The 26,975-nt window shown below is 39.9% G+C and overlaps 1 protein-coding gene across 5 annotated transcripts in view; it reads left to right on the top strand.

Annotated features, from left to right (window-relative positions):
- Nucleotides 1-26,975, top strand: part of PPCDC (phosphopantothenoylcysteine decarboxylase) — a 108,214-nt gene that overhangs the window by 67,564 nt on the left and 13,675 nt on the right. The gene's annotated exons all lie outside the window — the stretch shown is intronic.

Genomic DNA, 26,975 nt, shown 5'->3' with positions numbered 1-26,975 from the left:
CGCTCAGACAGGACAGGGTTAAAGGAGCAGCCGCTTCGGGGACTCTGACTCACTCAGGCCGGGGGGCAGGGATGGGCACGGAGTGCGGGTGGATCCGGCAGCGGCAGAGGCCTGCGTGACGTTGCACCAGCCCAAGGCACGCCGTGCGTTCTCCCAGGGAAGCCGTCCCTGGATCCCGGGACCCTGGCAGTGACGGGCTGCACAGGCTCCCTGGAAGGGGGGCGTGGACAGTGACCTGCGCTCGCACATAGGCCTCGCAGCGGCGGCAGCAGCCCCAGCGTCCCACGCCCGTCTCTGGGGTCCGCGCTTTCAGCCGTGGCTCGTGCCCGTCTCTGGAGCTGCTCCAAGCAGAGCTCTTAATCCCCTCTCCTTGCGCACCAGGAAACAAAGAGGGAAGAAGAAGTCTCTTGCCTCTTCGGCAGGTCCAAACTTTTTCCCGGACTCCCTCCCGGCTAGCTGTGGCGCATTAGCTCCTTCAGGCTGTGTTCACGCCGCCAACCCCAGTCCTCTCCCTGCGCTCCGACTGAAGCCCGAGCCCCAGCTCCCAGCACCGCCCGCCCCGGCGGGTGAGCAGACAAGCCTCTCGGGCTGGTGAGTGCCGGTTGACACCGATCCTCTGTGCGGGAATCTCTCCGCTTTGCCCTACCCAGGTACGTGGGGAGTTTCTTGCCTTTTGGGAGGTCTGAGGTCTTCTGCTAGCGTACAGTAGGTGTTCTGTAAGAGTTGTTCCACGTGTAGCTGTATTTCTGGTGTATCTGTGTCCATAAGTTTTTATTCATTCTATTGTGATGGACATTTAGGTTGTTTCCATTTTTATTGCTATTTTAAATAGTGCTCTGGGAATATTCTGTTCATGTCTGCAGGAGTGGAATTGCTGGGTCAAAGGGTATGTGAATGTTCACCTTCACCAAATTATGTAAAATTGTTCTTCAAAGTGAGTGTACTAATTTTTAGTCCCACAGCAGTTTAATAGTTACATTTTGCCAACATTTTGTCAATCTTTAAAAATGTTTCCAAACCAGTGGGCATGAAATGGTAATTTGTGTTTTTATTTGCATTTCCCTTTCTACTAACAAGGTTAAGTATATTTTCATAAATTTAATGGGCCATTTGTGTTTTCTGTGAAAAACGCAAATGCCTGTTTGTGCTTTTGAAAATTTTTCTATTGGATTGTCTTCCTAATTGATTTATAGGATTTGGCTACTAATCTTTTTTTGGCTTTATGTGTGAAAAATTCTGTTAGGACTTGATTGGAAAAGTAATAAGGCTATAGAACAATTTGGGGAGAAATAACAACTTTACAATATTTAATCTTTCTATCCATGAACATGGTGTTGCTGTGTTTGGTTTTCTTATTGCCTTTCAATAAAGTGCTATAGTTTTCTACATAAATATTTGCACATCTTTTGTTAGATTTATTTTCAATGACCTTATATTTTTCATTGCTGTTGTATTTTTTTTTTTTTTTTTTTTTTTTTTGCGGTACACGGGCCTCTCACTGTTGTGGCCTCTCCTGTTGCAGAGCACAGGCTCCGGATGTGCAGGCTCAGTGGCCATGGCTCACGGGCCTAGCCACTCCACGGCATGTGGGATCTTCCCAGGCCGGGGCACGAACCCGTGTCCCCTGAATCAGCAGGCGGACTCTCAACCACTGCGCTACCAGGGAAGCCCCTGCTATTGTAAATTTTTAATTGCATTTTCTGACTTTATTGCTGATGTTTATAAATTCATTAGACATATTTATTGGACACTGAATTGATATTTTCTCCCAGGCTGTAGATTGCCTTTTCCTTTTGTAAACAGTGTCTTTTGAAGATCACTAATTTTAAGCAATTTGTTTATGATGTACCTTGGTGTGGTTTCCTTCATGTTTCTTCTGTTTGGGTTCATTGAGCTTTTTTGTAACTGTTGGTAATTGTCAACAAATTCAGATTCTTCAAATGTTTTTCTGTCCTGCTTTCTCCCTCCTCTTCTTCTGGAACTGCAATTACATGTATATTAGGTTTCTTGGTGTTGTCCCACAGCTTACTTTTGCTCAACTTTTTTTTTTCAGTCTTTTTTTCTCTATATATTTCATTTTGGATAGTTTCTATTGCTATGTCTTCAAATTCACTAATCTTTTCTTCTTCAGTGTCTAGTCTACTACTAACCCCAACCAGTGCATTTGTAATCTCACATATCATATTTTTATTATCTAGTAATTAAATTTGCATTAAAAAATATTTATTTATTTGGTTGCGCTGGGTCTTAGTTGTGGCAGGCAGGCTCCTTAGTGCGGCTTCCTGGCTCCTTAGTTGCAGCATGCATGTGGGATCTAGTTCCCTGACCAGGTATTGAACCCGGGCCCCCTGCATTGGGAGTGTGGAGTCTTAACCACTGCACCACCAGGGAAGTCCCTAAATTTGCATTTGAAGAAATACTTTTCATGTCTCACTATGCTCAGGCTTTGTCTACTTTTTTGAAGATATGCAATATATTTATAATTTCTGTTTTAATGTCCTTGTCTACTAATTCTATCATCTCTGTCATTTTTGAGTCTGTCTCTACTGATTTATTTTTCTTACATTATGGGTCACATTTTCCTACTTCTTCATGTACCTGTTAATTTTTTTTCTTGAGAATAAGTCAATTTTATTAACTTGCAAGCAAGGAAGTAGCAAGGTGACCAAAGTATGCTGTATGAGAGAGGGTATGAGGAGGAGTAGTGAGATAGTATGGACACAGATCATTTGCCTAAATGGAATGTTGCCTAAGCAGGGAAGAGAATGAGGTCTTTTGGCAAGATGGTAGCAACATTAGGTCTCTATCATTTTATCAATTGTCACAGAGAGGGCCTTTGTGGAAAGCGGCCTGAGGTACCTGTAATCAGGAGCAGAAACACATGATCAGGACACATTTGTGTGTGAATTGAAACCACAAGGTTCATCACCCCCAAGGTGTGTCTCACTGGCCAATTAGCAGAAGGCAGGAAACAGTGTCACCCCAGACAAACAGCCAACCCCAGAGCAACAGGAGGGAATGATAAACAGGCAGGCCACCCCCAGTGCATTTTCTCAACCTCAGAGGATGCAGTGTATGCAGGTTGCCCATCCCTTAGTTTGCAGACAAGCAGATCTTCCTGTGCAACTTCATTTCTTAGCTGGAATCCCCAGTGTGGGCGCGTTGGAGAGACCTCTGATGCACCGCAGCAGCCCGCTTTAGTCCGTTTTGCCTCTATGTGGCTTATTTGCTGGCAGCCCTCTGTGGTCTGCCACCACTTTCGGGGTGATGGCATTGAAGCCTCCTCCGGGTCTGGCTGCAGCCCGGATACAGTGTCTTTCTCCCAGTGCGTCCTTACCGCGTTCCCAACAGTGTGCAGTCTCTTGGCACCGGACCCCTTGCCTTTCCTCGCGTGATCCCTTCCACCTACCCCGAGGCCCTATCTCGGACCCCAGCGGGCAGACCCGGTGGTACAGTACCTGCCCATTCTAGGTATTTAGTGAGTGGACAAGGGAAGAGGGAGAAATGCTTTTACTATGATATTATATGAACAGCTTCTCTTTTGAACTCTTGTTGGGAGAGTAGGATTTGATGAGCATATGTAGGATGATTTATTACTAATCCTAAGGACCCCTCTTCTGTTGGTGATGATCCCACCTGGGAAACCTTGATTCCTGTCTGCCTTCTTCTTCTTCAGGCCTACCATTTCTTCTCTCACTAAATCAATCCCTCTTTCACACTTCTTGCCTTCCCTTCTCCCTCCTTTCTTTCCTTCCCCCCTTTTCCTACTTCTGCTTCTATGCCTTAGTTCAGGTTCTTTGTGCTCAGCTCCTAACAGGTTTCCCCCTCCACTCCACCTTACATGCTATACTCCTGATGACCTTTTAAAAAATATCACTACTGAGACTTCCCTGATGGTCCAGTGGTTGGGGCTCTGTGTTTCCAATGCAGGGGACGTGGGTTGGATCCTTGGTCGGGGAACTAAAATACTAAGATCCCACATGCCCTGAGGCCAAAAAATAAAATAAAATGATCCACTCAAAAAAAACATATATATATATATGGCTACTAATGATGTCTGCAGTAGGGTTTGGCTCTGACTATGCCATGGAATTTTTTTGATGCTTTCCAGCCTTACCTCTGTTGCTGTCAGCCTGGCCTCCTCTCAGTTTCCCTAGGAGCCAGGCTCTTTTTCTCCTTCTCACCATTACTGAGTTATCCTTCCAGACCCACATGGAAGTCTTCTATGAACCCCTTGTGCTTGTAGTCATACAGTGTAGCCCCCAATGTTCTCTAGTTTCTTCATTTCTTCATTGTGGTAAAATACCCATAATATAACATTTACTATTTTAACCATGTTTAAGTGCACAATTCAGTGATATTAAAATACGTTCGTTGTGTAACCATCACCACCATCCATCCGCATAACTCTTTTCATCTTGTAAAACTGAAACTTTAGACCCATTAAACAATGACTCCTCATTCTCCCCTAGCTCCAGCCCCTAGTAACCACCATTTTACTTTCTGTCTCTATGAATTTGACTCCACTAAGTACCTCATCTAAGTGGACTCATACAGTATTTTTCTTTTTGTGATTGGCTTATTTCACTTAGTGTAATGTCCTCAAGGTTTATCTATGTTATAGCATATTGCAGAATTTCCTTCCTTTTTAAGGCTGAATAATATTCCATTGTGTGTATATGCTACATTTTGCTCATCCACTCATTCATCAGTGCACACTTGGTTTGCTTCTGTGTTTCAGCTGTTGTGAATAAAGCTGCTGTGAACATGCGTGTACAAATATGTTTTTGACACCCTACTTTCAATTATTTTGGTTATATACCCAGAAGTAGAATTCCTGGGTTATATGGTAATTCTATTTTTAACTTTTTGAGGAACCATCATACTGTTTTCCACAGGAGTTGTACCATTTGACATTCCCACCAACAGTGCACAAGTGTTCCAATCTCTCCACATCCTCACCAACACTTGTTTCCTGTTGTTGTTGTTTTTTAATAGTAGCCATCCTAATGGGTGTGAGGTGGTATCTCATTGTAGTTTTGATTTGCATTTTCCTAATTACCAGTGATGTTGAGCATCTTTATGTGCTTGTTAGCCATTCATATATCTTCTTCAGAGAAATGTCTGTTTATTCAAGTCCTTTGCCTGTTTCTGAATCAGATGGCTTTGTTGTTGTTGTTGAGTTTTAGGAGTTCTCTATGTATTCTGGATAATAATCCCTTATAAGATGGAGGATTTGCAAACATTTTCTCCCATTCTGTGGGTTACCTTTTTACTCTGTGGATAGCGTCTTTGATGCACAAAAATTTTTAATTTTCATGAAGTCTAATTTGTCTATATTTTTCTTTTGTTACCTGTACTGTTGGTGTCATATCCAAGAAATCATTGCCAAATCCAGTGTTGTGAAGTTTTGGTCCTATACTTTCTTCCAAGAGTTTTGTTGTTTTAGGTCTTACATTTAGGTCCTCCATCCACTTTGAGTGAGTTTTTACATATGGTGTTAAGGATCCGCCTTCATTCTTTTGCATGTGGATATGCAATTTTCTCAGTGTTGAAAAGACTGTACTTTCCCTCATTGAATGGTGTTGGCACCTTTGTCAAAAATCATTGACCATATATGTGAGAGTTTATTTCTGGGGTCTCTATCCTATTCCATTGGTCTATATGTCTATCTTTATGCCAATACCTCATGTTTTGATGACTGTAGCTTTGTTGTAAGTTTTGAAATCAGGAACTGTGAGCCCTCCAGTTTTGTTTTTCTTTTTCAAGATTGTTTCGGGCATTCGAGGTCTTTTGAGATTGCATATGAATTTTAAGATTTTTTTTTTCTATTTTCACAAAGAAGTCATTGGGATTTTGATAGGAATTGCATTGAATCTGTAGATTGTTTTAGATAGTATTGACATTTTAACAATATAAAGTTTTCCAATCCTTGAGTATGAGATGTATTTGCATTTATTTATATGTTTAATTTATTTCAACAATGTTTTATAGTTTTCATCATACAAATCTTTCACCTCCTTGGTTAAGGAAATTCCTAAGTATTTTATTCTTTCTGAAGCAATTGTAGATGGAATTGTTTTTATAACTTCTTTTTCAGATTGGTCATTGTTTGTGTTTAAAAATGCAGCTGATTTTTGTGTGTTGACTTCGTATCTTGTTTTATTGAATTAATTTATTAGATCTATCATGTTTCTTTTGTTGTTGTGAAATCTTTAGGGTTTTCAACATGTACAATCATATTATCTGCAGTGATAATTTTACTTCTTTCTTTTCAATTTGGATGCTTTTATTTCTTTTTCTTGTCTAATTGCTCTGGCTAGAACTTCCAATGCTATGTTGAACAGAAGTGATGAAAGCAGACATCCTTTCTTTATTCTTTTTTTTTAAATCATATTAGGTGTTTTCTTAATATTTGTTTATTTATTTTTATTTTTGGCTGCATCAGGACTTAGCTGCCGCATGCAGGATCTTTCATTGTGGTGCACAGCCTTCTCTCTAGTTGTGGTGGGCAGGCTCCAGAGCATGTGGGCTTAGTTGCTCCATGGCACGTGGGATCTTAGTTCCCTGACCAGGAATCGAACCCACCTCCCCTGCATTGGAAGGCAGATTCTTCTTTTTTTTTTTTTAATGAATACAGATCAGTTATTTTGTAGACTATCCCTCAGTTTGGCTTGTCAAATGTTTCCTTATGATTAGACTTAGGTTACACACATTTTTTTTTTACATCTTTATTGGAGTATAATTGCTTTACAATGGTGTGTTAGTTTTTGCTTTATAACAAAGTGAATCAGTTATACATATACATATGTTCCCATATCTCTTCCCTCTTGTGTCTCCCTCCCTCCCACCCTCCCTATCCCACCCCTCTAGGTGGTCACAAAGCACCAAGCTGATCTCCCTGTGCTATGCAGCTGCTTCCCACTAGCTATCTATTTTACATTTGGCAGTGTATATATGTCCATGCCACTCTCTCACTTTGTCACAGCTTACCCTTCCCCCTCCCCGTATCCTCAAGTCCATTCTCTAGTAGGTCACAGATTCTTAACCACTGGACCACCAGGGAAGTCCCCCTTGCTTTATTCTTGATATTAGAGGAAAAGCTTTCTTTAACAATTGAGTATGATGTTCACTGTGGGTTTTTCATATATGACTTTTATTATGTCAAGGTAGTTTCTTAGTTTGTTGACTGTTTTCATTATAAAAGGGTCTTGAATCTTTTCAAATTCTTTTCTGCATCAATTGAGATAATCATGTGTTTTTTTCCTTCATTCTGTTGATGTGGGATATTACATTGATTGATTTTGCTATGTTGGACCATCCTTGCATTCCAGGAATAAATTCCACTTGTTCATGCTGTATAATCTTTTTAATATGCTGCTGAATTCTGTTTGCTAGTATTTTGCTGAGGACTTTTTGCAGCAATGCTTATAAGGGATGTTGATGTAGTTTTCTTTTCTTATAGTATCATTGTCTCTCTTTGGTATCAGGGTTATGCTGATCTCATAGAATGAGTTAGGAAATGTCCCTCCTGTTCACTTTTTTGAAAAGGTTTGAAAGATTGGTATTAGCTCCTCTTTAAATCTTTGATGGAATTCACCAGTGAATCCATCGGGTCTAGGGCTTTTCTTTATTGGTAGATTTTGGATTCCTGATTCAATCCCCTTACTAGGTATGGGTCTATTCAGATTTCTATTTCTTCATGCTTTTGTCTTGTTAGGTTTTCTGTTTCTAGGAAATTTTCCATTTCATCTAGGTTATCCAATTTGTTGGTGTACAATTGTAATTGTACTCTCTTATAATCCTTTTTGTTTTTTCTGTAGAATTGTTAGTTATCTCTACTTTCATTACTGATTTTAGTAATTTGAATGTCCTCTATTTTTTTCTTAGTCCATCTAGCTAAAAGTTTCTCAAGTTTGTTGATTTTTTTTCAAAGAGCCAACTTTTGGTTTCATTGCTTTTTCTGTTATTTTTCTATTCTCTATTTTGTTTATCTCTGTGCTAATCTTTATTATTTCCTTCCTTCTGCTAGCTTTGGGTTTAGTTTGTTCTTCTTTTTCTAGTTCCTTAAGTTGTAAAGTTAGGTTGTTTTGCGATCTTTCTTGTTTTTTTAATGTAATCATTCATAGCTACAAATTCCCCCTTAGCTCTGCTTTTGCTGCCTCCTATAAGTTTTTGTATGTTGTATTTTCATTTTCATTCATCTCTAAGTATTTTTTATCTAATTTTCCTTGTGATTTCTTCTTTGATACATTGGTTGTTTAAAAGTGTGTGGTTTAGGGACTTCCCTGGTGGTGTAGTGGTTAAGAATCTGCCTGCCATTGCAGGGGACACAGGTTTGAGCCCTGGTCTGGGAAGATCCCACATGCTGCGGAGCAACTAAGTCCGTGCACCACAACTACTGAGACTGAGCTCTAGAGCCCGCGAGTCATAGCTACTGAGCCTGTGTGCCACAACTACCGAAGCCTGTGTGCCTAGATCCCGTGCTCTGCAACAAGAGAAGCCACCGCAATGAGAAGCCCACGCACCGCAACGAAGAGTAGCCCCTGCTCGCCTCAACTAGAGAAAGCCCGCGCAGAGCAACAAAAACCCAACGCAGCCATAAATAAATAAATAAATAAATTTTAAGAAGTGTGTTGTTTAATTTCCACAATTTGTGAAATTTCCTTTTTATTGATTTCTAACTTCATCCCATTTTGATCAGAGAAGATACTTTGTATGATATCTATTTTTCAAATCTATTGAGACGATTTGTGGCCTAACATATAGTCTACCCTGAAAAATGTCCCATGTGCATTTGAGAAGAATGTGTGTTCTGTTGTTAGGTAGAGTGTTCTGTATACGTGTGTTAGATCTAGTTGGTTTATTATGTTGTTTAAGTCCTTTATTTCCTTACTTATGTTCTGTCTGGTTGTTCTATCCATTATTGTGAAGAAGATATTGAAACCTCCAATTCGTGTAATCATGCCTATTTCTCCCTTCAATTCTGTCAGTTTTTGCTTCATGTATTTTGATGGTTTGTCATTAGGTGCATAAATGTTTATACTGCTTGCATATTCTTGCTGTATTGAATCATTTATTATTACATAATGTCCATCATTTGCTCTTATAAACTTTTTTGGTTTAAACTCTATTTTGTGTGATATTAGTGTTGCCACTCTTGCTTTCTTTTGGTTACAATTTGCATGGAAAATCTTTTTCAATCCTTTCAGTTTTTCTTTTTCTTTTTCTAAATCTTTTTTTTAAATAAATTTATTTATTTTATTTATTTATTTTTGGCTGCATTGGGTCTTCGTTGCTGTGTGCAGGCTTTCTCTAGTTGTGACGAGCGGGGGCTACTCTTCATTGCGGTGCACAGGCTTCTCATTGCAGTGGCTTCTCTTGTGGAGCACAGGCTCTAGGCATGTGGGCTTCAATAGTTGTGGCACGTGGGCTCAGTAGTTGCGGCTTGTGGGCTCTAGAGCGCAGGCTTAGTAGTTGTGGCACACGGACTTAGTTGCCCTGAGGCATGTGGGATCTTCCCAGACCAGGGCTCGAACCTGTGTCCCCTGCATTGTCAGGTGGATTCTTAACCCAGGGAAGCCCATCCATCCTTTCAGTTGTAACCTGTTTGTGTCTTTGGATCTCAAGTGAGTCTCTTATAGACAGCATGGTCGGATCATGTGTTTTTATCCATTCTGCCAATCTCTGTCTTTGATTGGAGTGTTTATATTAATGTAATTATAAGAGAGAATTACTTGTCATTGTGCTATTTGTTTTCTATATGCCTTATAGCCTTTTTGTTTCTTATTTTATGCATTCTTGTCTTTTGTGTTGAGTTCTTTTTTTGTAGTAAAATGTTTGAATTCCTTTCTCATTTCCTTTTGTGTATATTCTATAGCTATTTTTTGTGATTACCATGGGGATTATATTTAACATTTTAAAGTTAAAATACTCTGATTTGAATTTATACCATCTTAACTTCAATAACATACAAAAACTTTGTTCCTTTATAGCTCCATCCCCACCCCTTTCAGGTACTGATATCACAAAATGACATTTTTATAAATTGTGTGCCCCAAAACATAAACTAATAATTCTTTAAATGCATTAATCTCTTGAATTATCCAGCAAACAAGATTTAGAGTTACAAACCAAAGTTACAGTAATACTAGCATTTACACTAATAATTGCTTTTTTCTTTAAATATTTTAGTAGAAAACAAAAAGTGCAGTTACAAACCATTGTTACAATAACACTAGCGTCTTATTTGCCCGTGTATTTACCTTTATTGATATCTTTTTTTCTATATATATGACTTTGAGTTACTGCCTAGTATCCTTTTTTTTCAGCTTGCAGGACTGCCTTGAGCATTTTTTGCAGGGCAGGTCTATTGGTCACAAACTCCCTCAGCTTTTATCTATCTGGGAATTTCTTGATTTCTCCCTCACTTCTGGAGAACAGTTTTGGTGTATATAGGACTCTTGGTTGACATTTTTTTTCTTTTAGTACTTCAAATATAGAGGCCCACTGTCTTTTGGCCTCAAAAATTTCTAATGAGAAATCTGACAATTATCTTATTAAGGATCCTTTGTGTGTGATTATTCACTTCTCTCTTGCTGCTCTTAGGATTCTCTTTGTCTGGCTTTTGATAGTTTGATTATGAGTCTTGGTGTGAATCTCTTTGAGTTCATCTTACTTGGAGTTTATTGAGCTTCCTGGATGTTCATATTTATGTCTTTCATCAAATTTATTAAGTTTTCAGTCATTATATCTTCAAATATTCTCTCTATCCCTTTCTCTCTCTCATCTCCTTCTGGGACTGCCACAGTGCTTATTTTGGTCCTCTTGATAGTGTCCCATAGGTGTCTTAGGATCTGTTTACTATTCTTCAATCTCTTTTCTTCCTTTTCCTCAGACTCAATAATTTTCATTGTTCTATCTTCAAGTTGGCTAATTCTTTCTTCTTCCTGCTCAAATCTGCCTTTGAACCACTCTAGTGAGTTTTTCATTTCAGTTTTTTTACTTTATAGCTCCAAAATTTCATTTTGGCTCCTTCGTAAGTTTTCTATCTCTTTACTGATATTTCCATCTTGTTCACACATCATTTTCTTGACTTTATCCCATCTTCCTTCAGTTCTCTAAGCATCTTTAAGACAGTTGTTTTAAAGTATTTGTGTAGTATATCTGCGATTATGTCTTTTTCTGAGATAGTTTCTGTTGATTTAATTTTTCTCCTTTCCTGTTTCTTGGTATGGCTTGTCATTTTCTGTGAAGACTGGATATTTGAATCTAATAATATGGTAATTTTGGAAATCAGATTATCCCCTTCCCCAGAGTTTACTGGGTTTTGTTTTATTGTTTTCTTTTTTTGATTGTTGTAGGCAGTCTTTGTGCTGAAGATCAGCCTGAGTTATGAATTTAATGTCTTCTCATATCTTTTCTGAGACTTTCCCTGGGCATTCACGGTCACTTTCTAATTTTCCCTGTATATGAATTTGTTTTTGAATGTCCTAGTCTTCAATGTCTGGTTCCTGAAAGGGGAAAAAGATAAAAATGAAGGGTGGATGAAAAGTGCCATCCCTTTAAATCCCATGGAAGTCATTTCAGCTAGAGAGGGAGGAGCTTGCAACAATGGGAGGGGTGCAACAACAATGGCTGCCCACCTCTTTGTCTCCACCTCTGTAATCAGAAGCAGCAATCAGCCATCAGAAAAGAGATCCCTGATATTTGGAGGACAGGGTCCTTTTTGTACCCCCTTGCTTCCACATACTGCATGTAAGCTGTTGCAGGAATATGTACACAGTTGCCTGCCATGTGGCCGTGGGTGTGGAAGATGGGTAGCTGCTACTGTGCTAAGAGCTGAAGTTGGCTGAAATTAGCTACAATTCACCATCCAAGTCTTCCCCTGGAAGCTGCAAGCCTTCAATAGACTCCAGATTTCCAAAATAGTTACATCAGAGAGATTATGCCAATGCAATTCCAGGTGGAGAGACAGATTCCTGGTGCTTCCTACTCTGATATCTTCCCAGAATCTTCCTCTATACCTGGTACTTTTTTATTGGATACTAGATATTGTAATTTTAAATTGTGTTCTGGAGTTTTTTGTATTTCTTTGATTTTAATCTTTGATCTTAAATGCAGTTATTTGGAAACAATGTGACCCTTTTGAGACTTGCTTATGAGCTTTTTTTTTACATGGCTCCAGAGTAGTCTTTATTCTAGGGCTCATTGGCAATACCTTTCTGAAACCTCTCTCTGTTGTGTACTTTGTCAGAAGGTCCTTGCACACAGCTGTTGGGAACATGAACTATTCCCAGTTTTGTCAGTTCTGGTGATTGTTCCTCCTGTCCTTTTCAGTGGCTCTTTCCCTGGCCTTGGTAGCATTCTCACACATACGTGCTGTTCAGTACTCAGCTGAAGACTACAGATTACTGGAGCTCTCTTTCTCTGTAAAGTTTTCTCTTTCCAATACTCTGCCCTGCAAATTCTAGCCACCTCTCCTTCCCGAATTCTCAACTCTGTCTCCTCAACTCTGGAATAAACATTAATACACAGATTTTGAGAGGTAGGTGTATGTTTTCATTTCTCATGAGTAAACACCTATGAGTCAGATTGCTGGGGCATATGGTAAGTATATGTTTTACCTTATGAGAAACTGCCAAATTGTCTTCCAAGTGGCTGTACCATTGTATAATTCCATCCAGCAAAATGATTGTGCTGTTTTATAGTCTCACCCAGTAATGCATAAGAATTCCAGGTACTCTCCTTTCTCTCCATTTTTCTTTTAGCTGTTCTAATAGGTATGTAATGGTATCATATTGTAGTTTTAATTTTCATTTTCTTAATGTTGAATGATACTGAGAATTTAAAATGTGCTTATTGTCATCTATGTATCTTCTTTGGTGAGGTTTCTGTTAAAATCTTTTCCATATTTTTTAAGCTGTGGGCTTTTTTGTCTTGTGATTGAGGATTTTTAATTTATATGCCATCAAACTCACTCATTTTAAGTTTAAAGTTGTACAATCACAAAAAGAAAATAAATAAATTTGTACTACCATCACCACAATATAGTTTTAGAAAATTTTCATCACTTCAAAAATTCCCTTGTGCCCATTTGTTCTCAGTCTCTGCTCCCACCCCAAGGCAACTGGTGATCAGTTTTATATCTTTATAGTTACATTATTTGAATTTTGTATGAATAAAATGATTCACTATGTAATATTTTATTTCTGTTCTTTTCCATTTAGCATAATGTTTTTGAGATTCTTTAATGTTATAGCATTTACCAATAGTTTGTTCCTTTTTTATTGATATATAGTATTATATTATAAGGATATATCACATTTTTTTATCCAGCTACCAATTGATAATCATTTGGATTGTTCCAGTTTTAGACTATTATAAATAATGCTACTATGAATGTTCATAAACAAGTTTTTGTCTGGTAAATGTATGCTTTCATTTCTCTTGGGCAGATCACTAGGAGTAGAATTGCTTGATTGTACAGTAGGTACATGTTTAATTTTTAAAAATCTTTCTTTGATGAAATATCTATTCAACCTTTTGCCAAAATTTTAATTGGGTTGTTTGTCTTCCTGTTGTTGAGTTGTAAGAGCTTTTATGTATTCTGGATACAAGTACCTTAGCAGATACATGATTTACAAAAAATTTTTCTCTCTGGGTTATCTTTTCACTTAATTAACAGTATCCTTTGAAGCCCAAAGTTTTAAAATTTGATGAAGTACAATTTATTTATTTCTTCTTTTGTTGCTTTTGCTTTTGCTGTCGCATCTTAGAAGGCTTTGCCTAACTCAAGGTCATGAAAGTTTATGCCCATGTTTTCTTCTAAGAGTTTTAGATTTTTAAGCTCTTAGATTTAGGAATATAATCTATTTGGAGTTAATTTTTGTGTATGATGTAAGGAAGAGGTTAACTTCATTCTTTTGCATGTAGTTATCTAGTATCCTAGTATCATTTTTTTAAAAGACTATTTTTTCCACACTGAATTGTCTTGGCACCCTTGCTGAAAATCGATTGACCACAAATGTCAGGGTTTATTTCTGGACTCTCAATTCTATGCCATTGATCTACATGTCTATTCTCATGCCATACTACACAGTCCTGCTTACTGTAGCTTTGTTGTAAGTTTTGACATCAGGAAGTGTGATTCCTCCAACTTTGTTCGTCTTCTTCAAGATTGTTTTGACTATTCTGGGTCTCTTGCATTTCCATATGAATTTTAGCATCAGCTTTTCAATTTCTGCAAAAAAAGGCAGCTGAGATTTTGATTGGGATTCCACTACATCTGTAGACCAATTTGGGTAGTATTGCCATCTTAACAATATTAAGTCTTTCAATCCACAGACATGGGATATCTTTCTATAAATATATAAATGTCTTCTTTAATTTCTTTCAGTGATGTTCTGTAGATTTCAGTGTGCAAGTCTTGCACTTTTCTGTTAAATTTATTCCCAAGTAATTTATTCTTTTTTATGGAATTGTTTTCTTAATTTCACTTTTGGATTGGTCATTGCTATTGTATGCACTTGAGTTTTGTTCAAGGCAAATCTGCTGAATTTATTTATTATTTCTAATAGGTTTTACTGTGGCTTCCATAGGATTTTTTATATACAAGATCATGTTACCTGAAAATAGAGATAGTCTTACATTCTTCCTTTCCAATATAAAGCCTCTTTTTTTTTCCTCTCTCTTTTCTTTTGTAATTACCCTGGCTATTATCTCTAGTACATGTTTGAATAGGAGTGGTGACATTGAACATCTTTGTCTTGTTCCTGATCTTTGGGGGAAAGCCTTCAGTCTTTTACCACTAATTATGGGTTTTTCATAGATTCCCTTTATCAGATTGAGGAAGTTCCCTTCTATTCCTAGTTTTCTGAGTGTTTTTATCATGAAAGGGTGTTGGATTTTGTCAAATGCTTTTTCTGCATCATTGAAATGATCATATGGTTTTTGTTCATTTTTCTATTAATACAGTGTATTACACTGATTGATTTTTTATCCAGTTTTTTTCAGATATAATTGACATGCAGCACTGTATAAGTTTATTATTTTTAATTAATTAATTTTATTTTATTTTATATATTTTTGGCTTGGGTCTTTGTTGCTGCACACGGTCTTTCTCTAGTTGCGGAGAGCGGGGGCTACTCTACGTTGCGGTGTGTGGGCTTCTCATTGCTGTGGCTTCTCTTGTTGCAGAGCACAGGCTCTAGGCACGCAGGCTTCAGTAGTTGTGGCACGTGGGCTCAGTAGTTGTGGCTTGCAGGCTCTAGAATGCAGGCTCAGTAGTTGTGGCACATGGGCTTGGTTGCCCCGTGACATGTGGGATCTTCCTGGACCAGGGATCGAACCCATGTCCCCTGCATTGGCAGGTGGATTCTTAACCACTGCACTACCAGGGAAGTCCCAGCACTGTATAAATATAAAATGTACAGTGTAATGATTTGACTTACATATATCATGAAATGATTATCACAATTAGTTTAGTGACCATCCATCATCTCATATAGATACAAAATTAAAGAAATAGAAAAAATTTTTTCTTGTGATGAGAACTCTCAGGCTTTACTCTCTTAACAATTTTCATATATAACATACAGCAGTGTTAATTATATTTATTGTGTTGTACATTACATCCCTAGTACTTATTTATCTTATAACTGCAAGTTAAGGTTTGTACCTTTTGACCACCTTCATCCATTTCTCCCTCCCCACCCTGCATCTGGTAGCCACAAATCTGATCTATTTTTCTATGAGTTTGTTTGTTTTTTGAAGTATAACTACAACACTGTGTTAGTTCCTGTAACACAGCATAGTGATTTGGTATTTCTATACATGTCAAAATGATCACCAAGATAAGTCTAGATATGCTATGTCACCATACAAAGATATTACATAGTTTTGACTATCTTTCCCACACTGTACATAGCATTATATATATTTGATTATTTTAAGTTGCTGATCTGTTAAGTTCAAACATATTTTAACAACCATGCATTTTTACTCCTCCCCTCCCCCATTTACTGTTTTTGACATTGTATTTTACATCTTTTTGTTTTGTGTATCCCTTAACAACTTATTGCGGATATAGATGATTTTACTATTTTTCTCTTTCGACCTCCCTACTAGCTTTATACATGGCTAATTTACTACCTTTACTGTATATTTGTCTTTACTGATGAGATGTTTCCTTTCATAATTTTCCTGTTTCTAGTCGTGGCCTTTTCTTTCTCACTTAGAAAATTCCCTTTATCATTTCCTGTAAAGCTGGTTTGGTGGTGCTGAACTCTTTTAGCTTTTGCTTGTCTGTAAAACTTTTGATCTCTCCATAAAATCTGAACAAAAGCCTTGCTGGGTAGAATATTCTTGGTTGTATGTTTTTCCCTTTCATCATTTTAAATATATCATGCCACTCCCTTCTGGTCTGCAGAGTTTCTGCTGAAAAGTCAGCTGATAGCCTTATGGGAGCTCCCTTGTATGTAATTTGTTGCTTTTTCCTTGCTGCTTTTAATATTCTCTCTTTATCTTTAATATTTGCCATTTTAATTACAGTGTGTCTTGGTGTAGTCCCCTTTGGGTTGATACTGTTTGGGATTCTCTGTGCTTCCTGAACCTGAAAGTCTGTAGCCTTTCCTAAGTCAGGGAAGTTGTCAGCTATTGTGTCTTTAAATATGTTCTCTATTCCTTTCTCTCTTCTCCTTCTGGGACCCCTATAATGCGACTGTTAGTACACTTGATATTGTCCCAGAGGTCTCTTAAACTGTTCCCTTTTCTTTTTATTCTTTTTTCTGTTCAACTTCAGTGATTTCTACTACTCTGTCTTCCAGCTTGCTGATCTGTTCCTCTGTATCATTTAATCTACTGTTGATTCCTTCTAGTGTATCTAGTGTATTTTTCTTTTTTTAATTTTTATTTATTTATATTTATTTTTGACTGCGTTGGGTCTTCGTTTCTATGTGAGGGCTTTCTCTAGTTGCAGCAAGTGGGGGCCGCTCTTCATCACGGTGCACGGCCTCTCACTATCGCAACCTTTCTTGTTGAGGAGCACAGGCTCCAGACGCACAGGCTCAGTGGTTGTGGCTCACGGGCCTAGTTGCTCCACAGCATGTGGGATCTTCCCACACCAGGGCTCGAACCTGTGTCCCCTGCATTGGCAGGCAGATTCTCAACCACTGTGCCACCAGGGAAGCCCCTAGTGTATTTTTCATTTCATTTATTGTATTTTTAATCTCTGTTTGGTTCTTCTTTATATTTTCTAACCCCTTGTTAAACTTCTAACTTCTCACTCTGTTCACCCAATCTTCTCCTGAGTTCTTTGAACATCTTTACTGTCATTTCCTTGAACTCTCTATAGGTGGATTGCCTATCTACACTTCACTTAGTTCTTCTAGGGTTTTATCTTGTTCCTTCATTTGGAAGATATTACTCTGTCACCTCATTTTGCCTAATTTGCTATTTTTATTTCTATGTATCTGGTAAGTCGATTATGTTTCCTAACCTTGGAAAAGTGTCCTATGTCTAGGAAATGTCCTATGCGTCCCTGCAGCACACTCCCCTCTGGTCACCAGAGCTATATGCTCTAGCGGTACCTCCTATTTTGGCTGCATGGATCCTTCTGTTGTGGCGGGCTAACTATAATGGGCAGTATGGTAGTTGTGGCTGGCCCCCAGTCAGGTTCGTTGCCAGGCCCTGCCTTGTGCAGAGGCTGCCAGCCACTGGTTGGCAGGGCCAGGTCACGAGGCTGCTGGCTTTGGGGCTCTGGGGGGGACACGGGACTAGTACTAGCCCACTGGTATGTGATGCTCGGTTCTGGAGTGGGTGGTTATGGCGCTGGGGGTCCCAGATCTAGTGTCAGCCCTCTGGTGGGCTCTTCCTGACACAGCTGGCTGTGGAGTCTGGGTGACCCAAAGCTGGTGTTGGACCACTAGTGAGTGAAGCTAGATCCTGACTGAAGGGTCCAAGGTGTCTTAGAGCTGGTATTGGCCTGCTGGTTTGTGGGACTGGGGCCCAGGGGGTCCTGGGGCTACTGCTAGCTCACTGATGGGTGGAGCTAGTTTCCTGGGTCTCTGGCTGCAGGGCATGGGGGTCCCACAGCTGGTGTTGGCCTGCTGGTGGGCAGGTCCAAGGCCCAGGGGGCCCTGGGGCTAGTACCAGCTCACTGGTGGACAGAACTGAGTCCCAGGGTCTCTGGCTGCAGGACCCTGGGGGTCCCAGGTCTAGTGCCTGTGCATTGCGTGCAGGTCTGGGTCCTGGGCCTCTAGTGGACAGAGCCAGGACCTGGGATGGACTCAGGGAGTCTTAAGGCAGGAGGCCTGCTAATGGGTGGGGCTGCATCCCTTCCCATCAAGTTGCTTGGCCTGAGGCATCCCAGGACTAATGCCAGAAAGGCTGGTGGGTGAGGCCAGGTCCTGGTTCTAATAAGCTCCAGCGAGGATTCCAAAATATCGCTTGCCAGCACCAATGTCCAAGTGGTAGAACAAACTCCCAGAAATGGCTGCTGTCAGTGTCTGTGTCCAGTGTGAGCTCCAGTTGCCTCCTGCCTCTCTAGGAGGCTCTCCAAGATCAGCAGGTGGGTCTGATCCAGGCTCTTTTCAAATTACTATTTCTGCCCTGGGTCCTGGAGCATGTGAGATTTTGTGTGCACTTTTTAAGAGTGGAGTCTATTTCCCACCGCCCTCTGGCTCTCCTGAAGGTAAGCCTTGCTGGCCTTCCAAGCCAAACGTTCTGGGAACTCATCTTCCCAGTCCAAGACCCCTGGGCTGTGGAGTCTGATGTGGGATTCAGATATCACTTGCTCCTTGGGGAAAACCTCTGCAATTGTAATTATCCTCCATTTGTGGGTTGCCTACCTAGGGGTATGGGTCTTGACTATACTGTGTCTTCACCCTCCTACCCATCTTGTTGTGATTTTTCCTATATATATTTAGTTGTAGAAGATCTTTTCTGCTAGTTTTCCAGTTTTTCTCATCAATAGTTCTTCTGTAAATAGTTGTAATTTTGGTGTGCTTGTGGGAGGAGTGCATTTAAGGTCTTCCTACTTCACCATCTTGACCACTCCATGACTGATTTTCATATGTTGAGTCAACCTTGCACTCTTGGGAAAAATCTTACTCTGTAATGGTGTATAATCTGTTTTAGATGTTTCTGGGTTCAGTTTGATAGTATTTTGTTGAAGATTTTTGCATCTATATTCATAAGAGATATTGGTATATAGTTTTTTTGTTTTTGTTTTGTTTTGTTTTGTTCCCTTGTGATGTCTTTGGTTCTGGCCTCATAAAATGAGTTGTAAGTGTTCCCTCCTCTTTTAACTTTTGGAAAAGTTTGTGGAGAATTGGTGTTAATCCTTCTTCAGATGTTTGATTGAATTCACCAGTGAAGTCACCTGTGCCTTGGCTTTTATTTATGGGAAGTTTTTTATTATGCATAATTATCTTGCATACCATGACCCTGCTAAACTTGCTTATTAATTCTACTAATTTAAAAAAGTATTTATTTTATTTTGTTTGTTTATTTTTGGCTGTGTTGGCTCTTAGTTGTGGCACACAGGCTCTTAGTTGTGGCGTGCAGTCTTCTCTCTAGTTGTGGTGCACAGGCTTCTCTCTAATTGTGGTGCATGGGCTCCAGAGCACGTGGGCTTAGTAGTTGCTGCATGTGGCTTAGTCGCCCTACAGCATGTGGGAACTTAGTTCCCTGACCAGGGATCAAACCCGTGTCCCCTGCATAGGAAGGTAGATTCTTAACCACTGGACAACCAGGGAAGTCCTAATTCTACTAATTTTTAAAGTACACTCCTTAGAATTATCTACATTCAGAATCATGACCTCTGTGGTTAAAGACAGTTTTACTTATTACTTTCCAATCTGCATGCCTTTAATTTCTTTTTCTTCCCTTGTTTGCACTGGCTAGGACCTCCAGTACAGGGCTGGATAGAAGGGAGAGAGAGAGAATATCTTTCCCTTATTCCTGATCTTAGGGGGAAAGCACTCTGTTTACACTATTAAGTATCAAGTCAGCTGCAGGCTTTTTGTAAATGGTGTATTCTGATGTCTCCTCTTTCATTGCTGGTTTTGGTAATTTGTGTATTCTCTTTTTTTCTTGGTTAGACCAGTAAGCTTTATCAGTTTTGTTGATCTTTTTAAAGAACCACTTTTGGTTTCACTGATTTTTTTTTTTTTTTTTTTTTGGTAGTACGTGGGCCTCTCACTGTTGTGGCCTCTCCCGTTGCGGAGCACAGGCTCCGGACGTGCAGGCTCAGCAGCCATGGCTCACAGGCCTAGCCGCTCCACGGCATGTGGGATCTTCCCGGACCGGGGCATGAACCCGTGTCCCCTGCATCGGCAGGCGGACTCTCAACCACTGTGCCACCAGGGAAGCCCTCACTGATTATCTTTTTCTTTCTTTTATTTATTATTATTATATTTTTTTCCTATGTCATAGCTTTCTGCTTTTATCTTTATTATTCCCTCCCTTCCTCTTACTTTGGGTTTGATTGCTTTTCTTTTTCAAATTCTTTGAAACAAAAGCTTAGATTATTGATATTTGATTTTTCTCCCATTCTAACCTAAGCCATTTAAAACTGTAAATTACTCTTTAAGCATTGATTTAATGACATCCAATAAATATAGATATGCTGTGTTTGAATTTTCATTCAGTTCAATTTATTCTCTAATTTCTACTTTGTCTTCTTTTTTGATCCATGAGTTATTGAGAAGTGTCTTAATTTCCAAATATTTGGAGATTTCTCAATTTTCTTCTCTTTTAGATTTCTAATTTAATCAAAAAAATGTGTATAGAGAACATACCTTGTGTGATCTAAGTCTTTTTTAAATTTATTGAGTCTTGTTTTCTGGTCTAAAATTTAGAGAGTCTTAGAGACTAGAGAATATTACATGTTTGCTTGGAAATACTATGTATTGAACTGTTTTTGGTTTGAATTTTCTGTCAAAGTTAGGTCAAATTGCTTAGGAGCATTGTTCAAGTCTCTTATATCCTTACTGATTTTCTGATCATTTGCTCATCAGTTACCAAGAGAGGCATATTGAAATCTCCTACTATAGTTGTTGAACTGTCTATATCTCCTTTCAATTCTGTCTGCTTTTGCTTCTTAAGTGTTGGGGCTCTGTTATTGACTGCTTATTTATTTGTTTGTTTATAACTGTTTTATCTTCTTGATACATTGATTCTTTTATCATTATGGAGTATCCCTTTGTCTGTAGTAGTGTTTCTTGCTTTAAAGTCTAATTTTGCCTGATATTAATATAATTACTCCCACTCTTTTATGGTTACTGTTTACATGATATATGATTTTCCATCCTTTTTACATTCAACCTATTTATACTTCTGAATTTAAGATGTGCCTCTCGTAGACAACATATAGTTGGATCTTGCTTTATTAGACATTCTGACAGTCTATGTCTTTTTACTGGAATGTTTAGACCATTTATATTTAATGTAAGTATTGATATGATTTCATTTATGTCAATCCATTTTGCTATTTATTTTCTTATGTCTCATGTCCTTTTTGTTCCTCTGTTCCTCTTTATTGCCTTCATTTGTGTTAAATAAATATTTCTAGTGTACTACCTTCATGCCTCTGTTGATTGTTTTAACTATATATATATATATATATATATATATATATATATATATATATATATATATATATATTTTTTTTTTTTTTTTTTTTTTTTTGTGGTACGTGGGCCTCTCACTGTTGTGGGCTCTCCCGTTGTGGAGCACAGGCTCCGTACACACAGGCTCAGTGACCATGGCTCACGGGCCTAGCTGCTCCATGACATGTGGGATCTTCCCAGACCAGGGCACAAACCCATGTCCCCTGCATCAGCAGGTGAACTCTCAACCACTGCGCCACCAGGGAAGCACCTTAACTATATTTTAAAGGTTATTTTCTTAGTAGTTGCTTAAGGATTAAAATCCTAACATCACTATCTACTTTTTTTTTTTAAATTTTGTTTTTGATGTGGACCATTTTTTTTTTAAAGTCTTTATTGAATTTGCCACAAAATTGCCTCCATTTTATGTTTTGGTTTCCTGGCCGCTAGGCATGTGGGATCTTAGCTCCGCCGCAACCAGGGATCGAACCCACACCCCCTGCATTGGAAAGTGAAGTCTTAACCACTGGATTGCCAGGGAAGTCCCACTATCTACTTTTATATTGATTTAATTCTGCTTAAATATAGCAACTTTCCTCCAATACAGCTCCATTTCTTCTCCCCTCTTTGGTGCTATTAGTTTCATATGTAATTTATATATGTTATGAACTTAACAATACAGTGTTATGTTATAATTATTGCTTTATATAATTTTATGCTTTCTAAAAGAAATTAAGCGAAATGAGTTGGTCACAAAAGGACAAATGCTGTCTGATTCCACTTATATGAGGTTGTGCTCAAATACCTTGACTCTGTAAGATTTCCATTCTGCCAGTTGATCTGTATGTGGGTTGTAGAGTTTATTCAAAGTTCATCTAGTTCTCAGGACTGCCTTGGCCTTCACTTTCTGCTAGGGCTCTTGTAGATCTCCTCTGTGAATGTGCATACTTTCCCAGTCAGCCAGGAATGTACGGAGAGCTGATCTAGCCCTTCTATGGCTGTCTGATTTCCAGGATCTCCCCATTCAGTTTCTTGCTGGTGTGCTGCTCTCCCAGCCAGGCTAGCAAAACTGCAGGTTTTTTTTTCATTTGTTTCCTACTTTTACAGACAATGCTGCTGGTTTATGTTTTTGTCTATCTGGGGACTTCCCTGGTGGTCTAGTGGGTGAGACTCCACACTCCCAATGCAGGGGGCCTTGATTTGATCCCTGGTTGGGGAACTGGATCCTGCATGCATGCTGCAGCTGGGAGTCTGCATGTCACAACTAAGAGACTGCATGCCACAACTAAGATCCACATGCAGCAGCAAAGATCCCGTGTGCAGCAGCTAAGACCTGGCACAGTCAAAATGAACAAATACATTATAAAAATTTTTGGTTTTGCCTATTTCATTTCAAGTGTATCCCCTCTTGTGGATATACTTCTGGTTTTCATCCACACCCTGTTAACACTATCATTGTCAGTGACCAAGCTGGGGGGTAATGGCAGCAACCCTAGGCAAAAAGATTGCAAAATTCCACTGTTTTTGCTCAAAGTTCTAGCATTTTTTCATGAATAAATGCTTCTCAATTTGTTGTTTGCCTTTGGCTAATTTCCAAAACACTGCAAAGGTTTTTTGGTTTGTTTTTGTTTTGGGGGTTTTTATGTGTCCAGTTTTATACTTGTTTTGGGAGGGAAGTATTTGCCAACCTCTTCATGCCACTTCAGCCAGAAGTTCCCCTTCCTATTACTGACTTTTGGGAATTCTTTGTACATTCTGGATACTAGTCCTATATCAGATATGTGTATTGCAAATATTTTCTCTCAGTCTGAGACTTGCTTTTTCATCTATTTAATAGTGTTTGAAGAGCAAAACCTTAAAAACTTTTATGAAATGGGCTTCCCTGGTGGCGCAGTGGTTGAGAGTCCGCCTGCCAATGCAGGTGACACGAGTTCATGCCCCAGTGTGGGAGGATCCCACATGCCACGGAGCGGCTGGGCTCGTAAGCCATGGCCACTGAGCCTGCACGTCCGGAGCCTGTGCTCCGCAACACACGGGAGAGGCCACAGTGGTGAGAGGCCCGCGTGCCGCAAAAAAAAAAAAAAAAACTTTTATGAAATATAGTTTATTGATTTTTTTCTTTATGGATCATGCTTTTGGTATAATATCTAAGAAAGCTTTGCCTGACCCATGGTCACAAAGATTTTTCTACTGTGTTTTAGGTTTATAGTTTTAGGTTTTACATTTTTGTCTATGGTCCATTTTGAGTTGATTTTTTAATATGGTGTGATTTATGGGCTGAGGTTCTTCTTCTTCTTCTTTTTTTTTTTACTGAATGTTCAATTATCCCAGTACAATTTGAATTGACTTGACACTTTTATCAAAAATCAATTGACCATATATGCATGAGCGTACCTTTAGGATCTCAATTCTGATCTCTTAAAAGATAAACTAAAGTACATTAAAATTTGGAAGACTTTATTTCAGCAAATGTGGATTTAAACTGGGCAGCACCAAACCAAGGGTGATTAAGAGCACTCTACCAGCAGGAGCTGGGGGAAAAGGCTTTTATAGAGCAGAGATGGAAGCAAAACAAGGAAATTATTTGATTTGCTATACCTTAAGCAGTTGCCTTATTTGGAAAAGCCTAGTTGACTGTTTGTGATTGGTTGTTCTTCACTTTCAATTTTTTAACCTTGGGGCATTTACAGGAATTTACTCTGGATTAGGTTTGGTTTGCTTACAACGCATTAGAGCCACCTCAGTCTGAAGGCCTCCTTGTTTAATTACTAACAGCTCCACTGACATATGTATCAACCCTTTTGTCAATACTATACTCTTTGTTTTTTTCCATAAATTTATTTATTTTATTTTTGGCTGCGTTGGGTCTTCGTTGCTGTGTGCGGGCTTTTCTCTAGTTGCGGCAAGCGGGGGCTACTCTTCGTTGCAGTGCGCGGGCCTAATATTGTGGTGGCTTCTCTTGTTGCAGAGCACAGGCTCTAGGTGTGCGGGCTTCAGTAGTTGTGGCACACAGGCTCAGTAGTTGTGGCTTGTGGGCTCTAGGGCACAGACTCAGTAGTTGTGGCAAACGGGCTTAGTTGCTTTACGGCATGTGGGATCTTCCTGGATCACGGCTCGGACCCATGTCCCCTGCATTGGCAGGTGGATTCTTAACCACTGCGCCATCAGGGAAGCCCCAGAACAACTTTTAAATATATTTTTGCTTGGAGTTTTTCCACTCTCACAAAGAGTATGATTTAGGGCTTCCCTCCACATGAATTTTTTTTTTTTTTTTTTTTTTTGCGGTATGCGGGCCTCTCACTGTTGTGGCCTCTCCCGTTGCGGAGCACAGGCTCTGGACGCGCAGGCTCAGTGGTCATGGCTCACGGGCCCAGCCGCTCCGCGGCATGTGGGATCTTCCTGGACCGGGGCACGAACCCGCAGCCCCTGCATCGGCAGGCGGACTCTCAACCACTGCGCCACCAGGGAAGCCCATGGATGTTGTTTTATATCAGGAAAACTAGTGGGCTTTTTTTATCCCCTGTGTTCCTGCTCCACCCAGAGCTAAGCAAATATGGGAAAGTCTTCTGTGTGTGAGTTGGTATTTTTCCCCCTGTTTCTCCCCTAGAGCATTGACTTTTGAGAAGTCCCAAATTGGGGGGAGGGGAGGGGTCTTTGATAACCTCCTTCCCAGGCCCAGACTTAAGACATTTTCTTTCTCTTTCCTGCTCTGTTTTGTTTCTCCTAAGGCAGAGCTTCAGACAAAACTTGCAGGCAGTTAATTTGACCCCAGGGAACAGGAGTGAGGGTTGGGAAAAGTGAAACAAAGAAACAAAAGCCAGTACAAGATTACCTTATCAAGGGGACCTCTGATATGTTCTTGATTCTCACAGGATCTTCTGAGGAGCCTTGTGACATGGAGACTAAATGGAGAAGCATTTGTTATTTGCTCCTGTCCCCCACTGATCAAGAGTGGCCCTACAGATATTAAGTCCTCTGAACTTAGGGGTTGCACATGTATGAAGGTCCAAGAGATTCCCAAGGTCATCCTGCCCTGCAGAGTCAAATAGTCTCAGACAGGAACGAGAGGTAGATCACAAGTGCCCAAGATGAGGTGACACCTACATGAGGCTGGTTGAGGTCCACATGAAAATGGTCACCTCTGCAGTGGCTAGAATCAGAGTGGGGGTCAGAAGTACTGACGTGGTGCCCAGGAGGTCCATCTACATCCCAGTCCCTCAGGGGAGCACCGGCTCTAGTTAAGGCTTACCCTGCTAGGATCATGCTCTCTTGTTATTCTGGCTTCGGCCTGTTTCTCTTACTTTACACTAGTTCATCTATGCTTTAACATGCACATTTTTGATATTCAACATTTTTAGAGAGGGATTTCACTACTCAATTTGTCTGCATATTGCCAGATACAGAAGTAAAAGTCATTATTTTCAAAATGCTTATAATGTACTTTAATATTCCTTTCAAAGTTTGTTGAATATGGAAATCAAGCATCCCTTTCTGGAGTTCCCAGAACCTACCTTTGTGCCCTGTTTTGAAAGACAGTTCAGTCAATAATAATAACAACAGCTACTAGATTTTGAACACTTACTATGTGCCAGACACCATGCTGAGTGCTTTATAGGCAGTTTCTCAGTGAATCCTTCAGACGGTACTAGGATAGTCACTTTGGTTCCCATTTTATAGATGAGTAAACTGAGGCCTAGAAGTTGCCCAAAGGCACATAGTGTATAAGTTGTTGATTTAGTTCAGAGCTTCCCCAATTTCACTACATAGTCTGCCTTTCTGTGGAAAAGTCTTCCCTTCTCCCCGCAGGACTTCTCCGAAAAACCACATTCAACCTAGAGGATCCCTTAAGCTTCAGGGTCCCTTGGCAGCTGCCTGGGATTGAGCAAACTGAGCTTGAGGGAGCCAGGAGGCACACACAGAGCTTTCCTATCCACCCAGGAAACCTACCAGGGCCCCATAGGCCTTCGAAGGCTGGCAAATCCCAATTCCATAGGCAAATAGTGACCCGCCCCCCCACCACCCCCTCCCCCGCTAACTTACAGACTGGTTACTGTCACTGCTGGAGGTCTGAGGAAGTGGGTGGGGAATCCAGGCCCAGGGAGCAGGTACAGAGCTAGAGCCAGCTGCCCCTCCATCCCAGCTGGGGGCCCACGCGGTGAGCATTTCACTCTCCTTGGGTTGAGGTACTCAGGGAAAAAGCAAGGTTCAGCCTGAAGGCTTGGGGAGTCAGAAGGTGTAGGGCTCCTTCTGGCTAAAATGTGCCTTTGTGATGGGGGGACAGCACACTTAAATATTCTAGGGAAATTAGAGCATCTCTGGGGTAATCCTCTGGCTTGGTCAGGGGGTCCCCAGAGTTCCTAGGAA

This window comes from Mesoplodon densirostris, chromosome 4 (assembly GCF_025265405.1).
Source record: "Mesoplodon densirostris isolate mMesDen1 chromosome 4, mMesDen1 primary haplotype, whole genome shotgun sequence".
NCBI classification, from domain to species: domain Eukaryota; kingdom Metazoa; phylum Chordata; class Mammalia; order Artiodactyla; family Ziphiidae; genus Mesoplodon; species Mesoplodon densirostris.
Note: the sequence above shows the minus strand (reverse complement) of the source record. Positions and strands in the feature narration are given on the sequence as shown.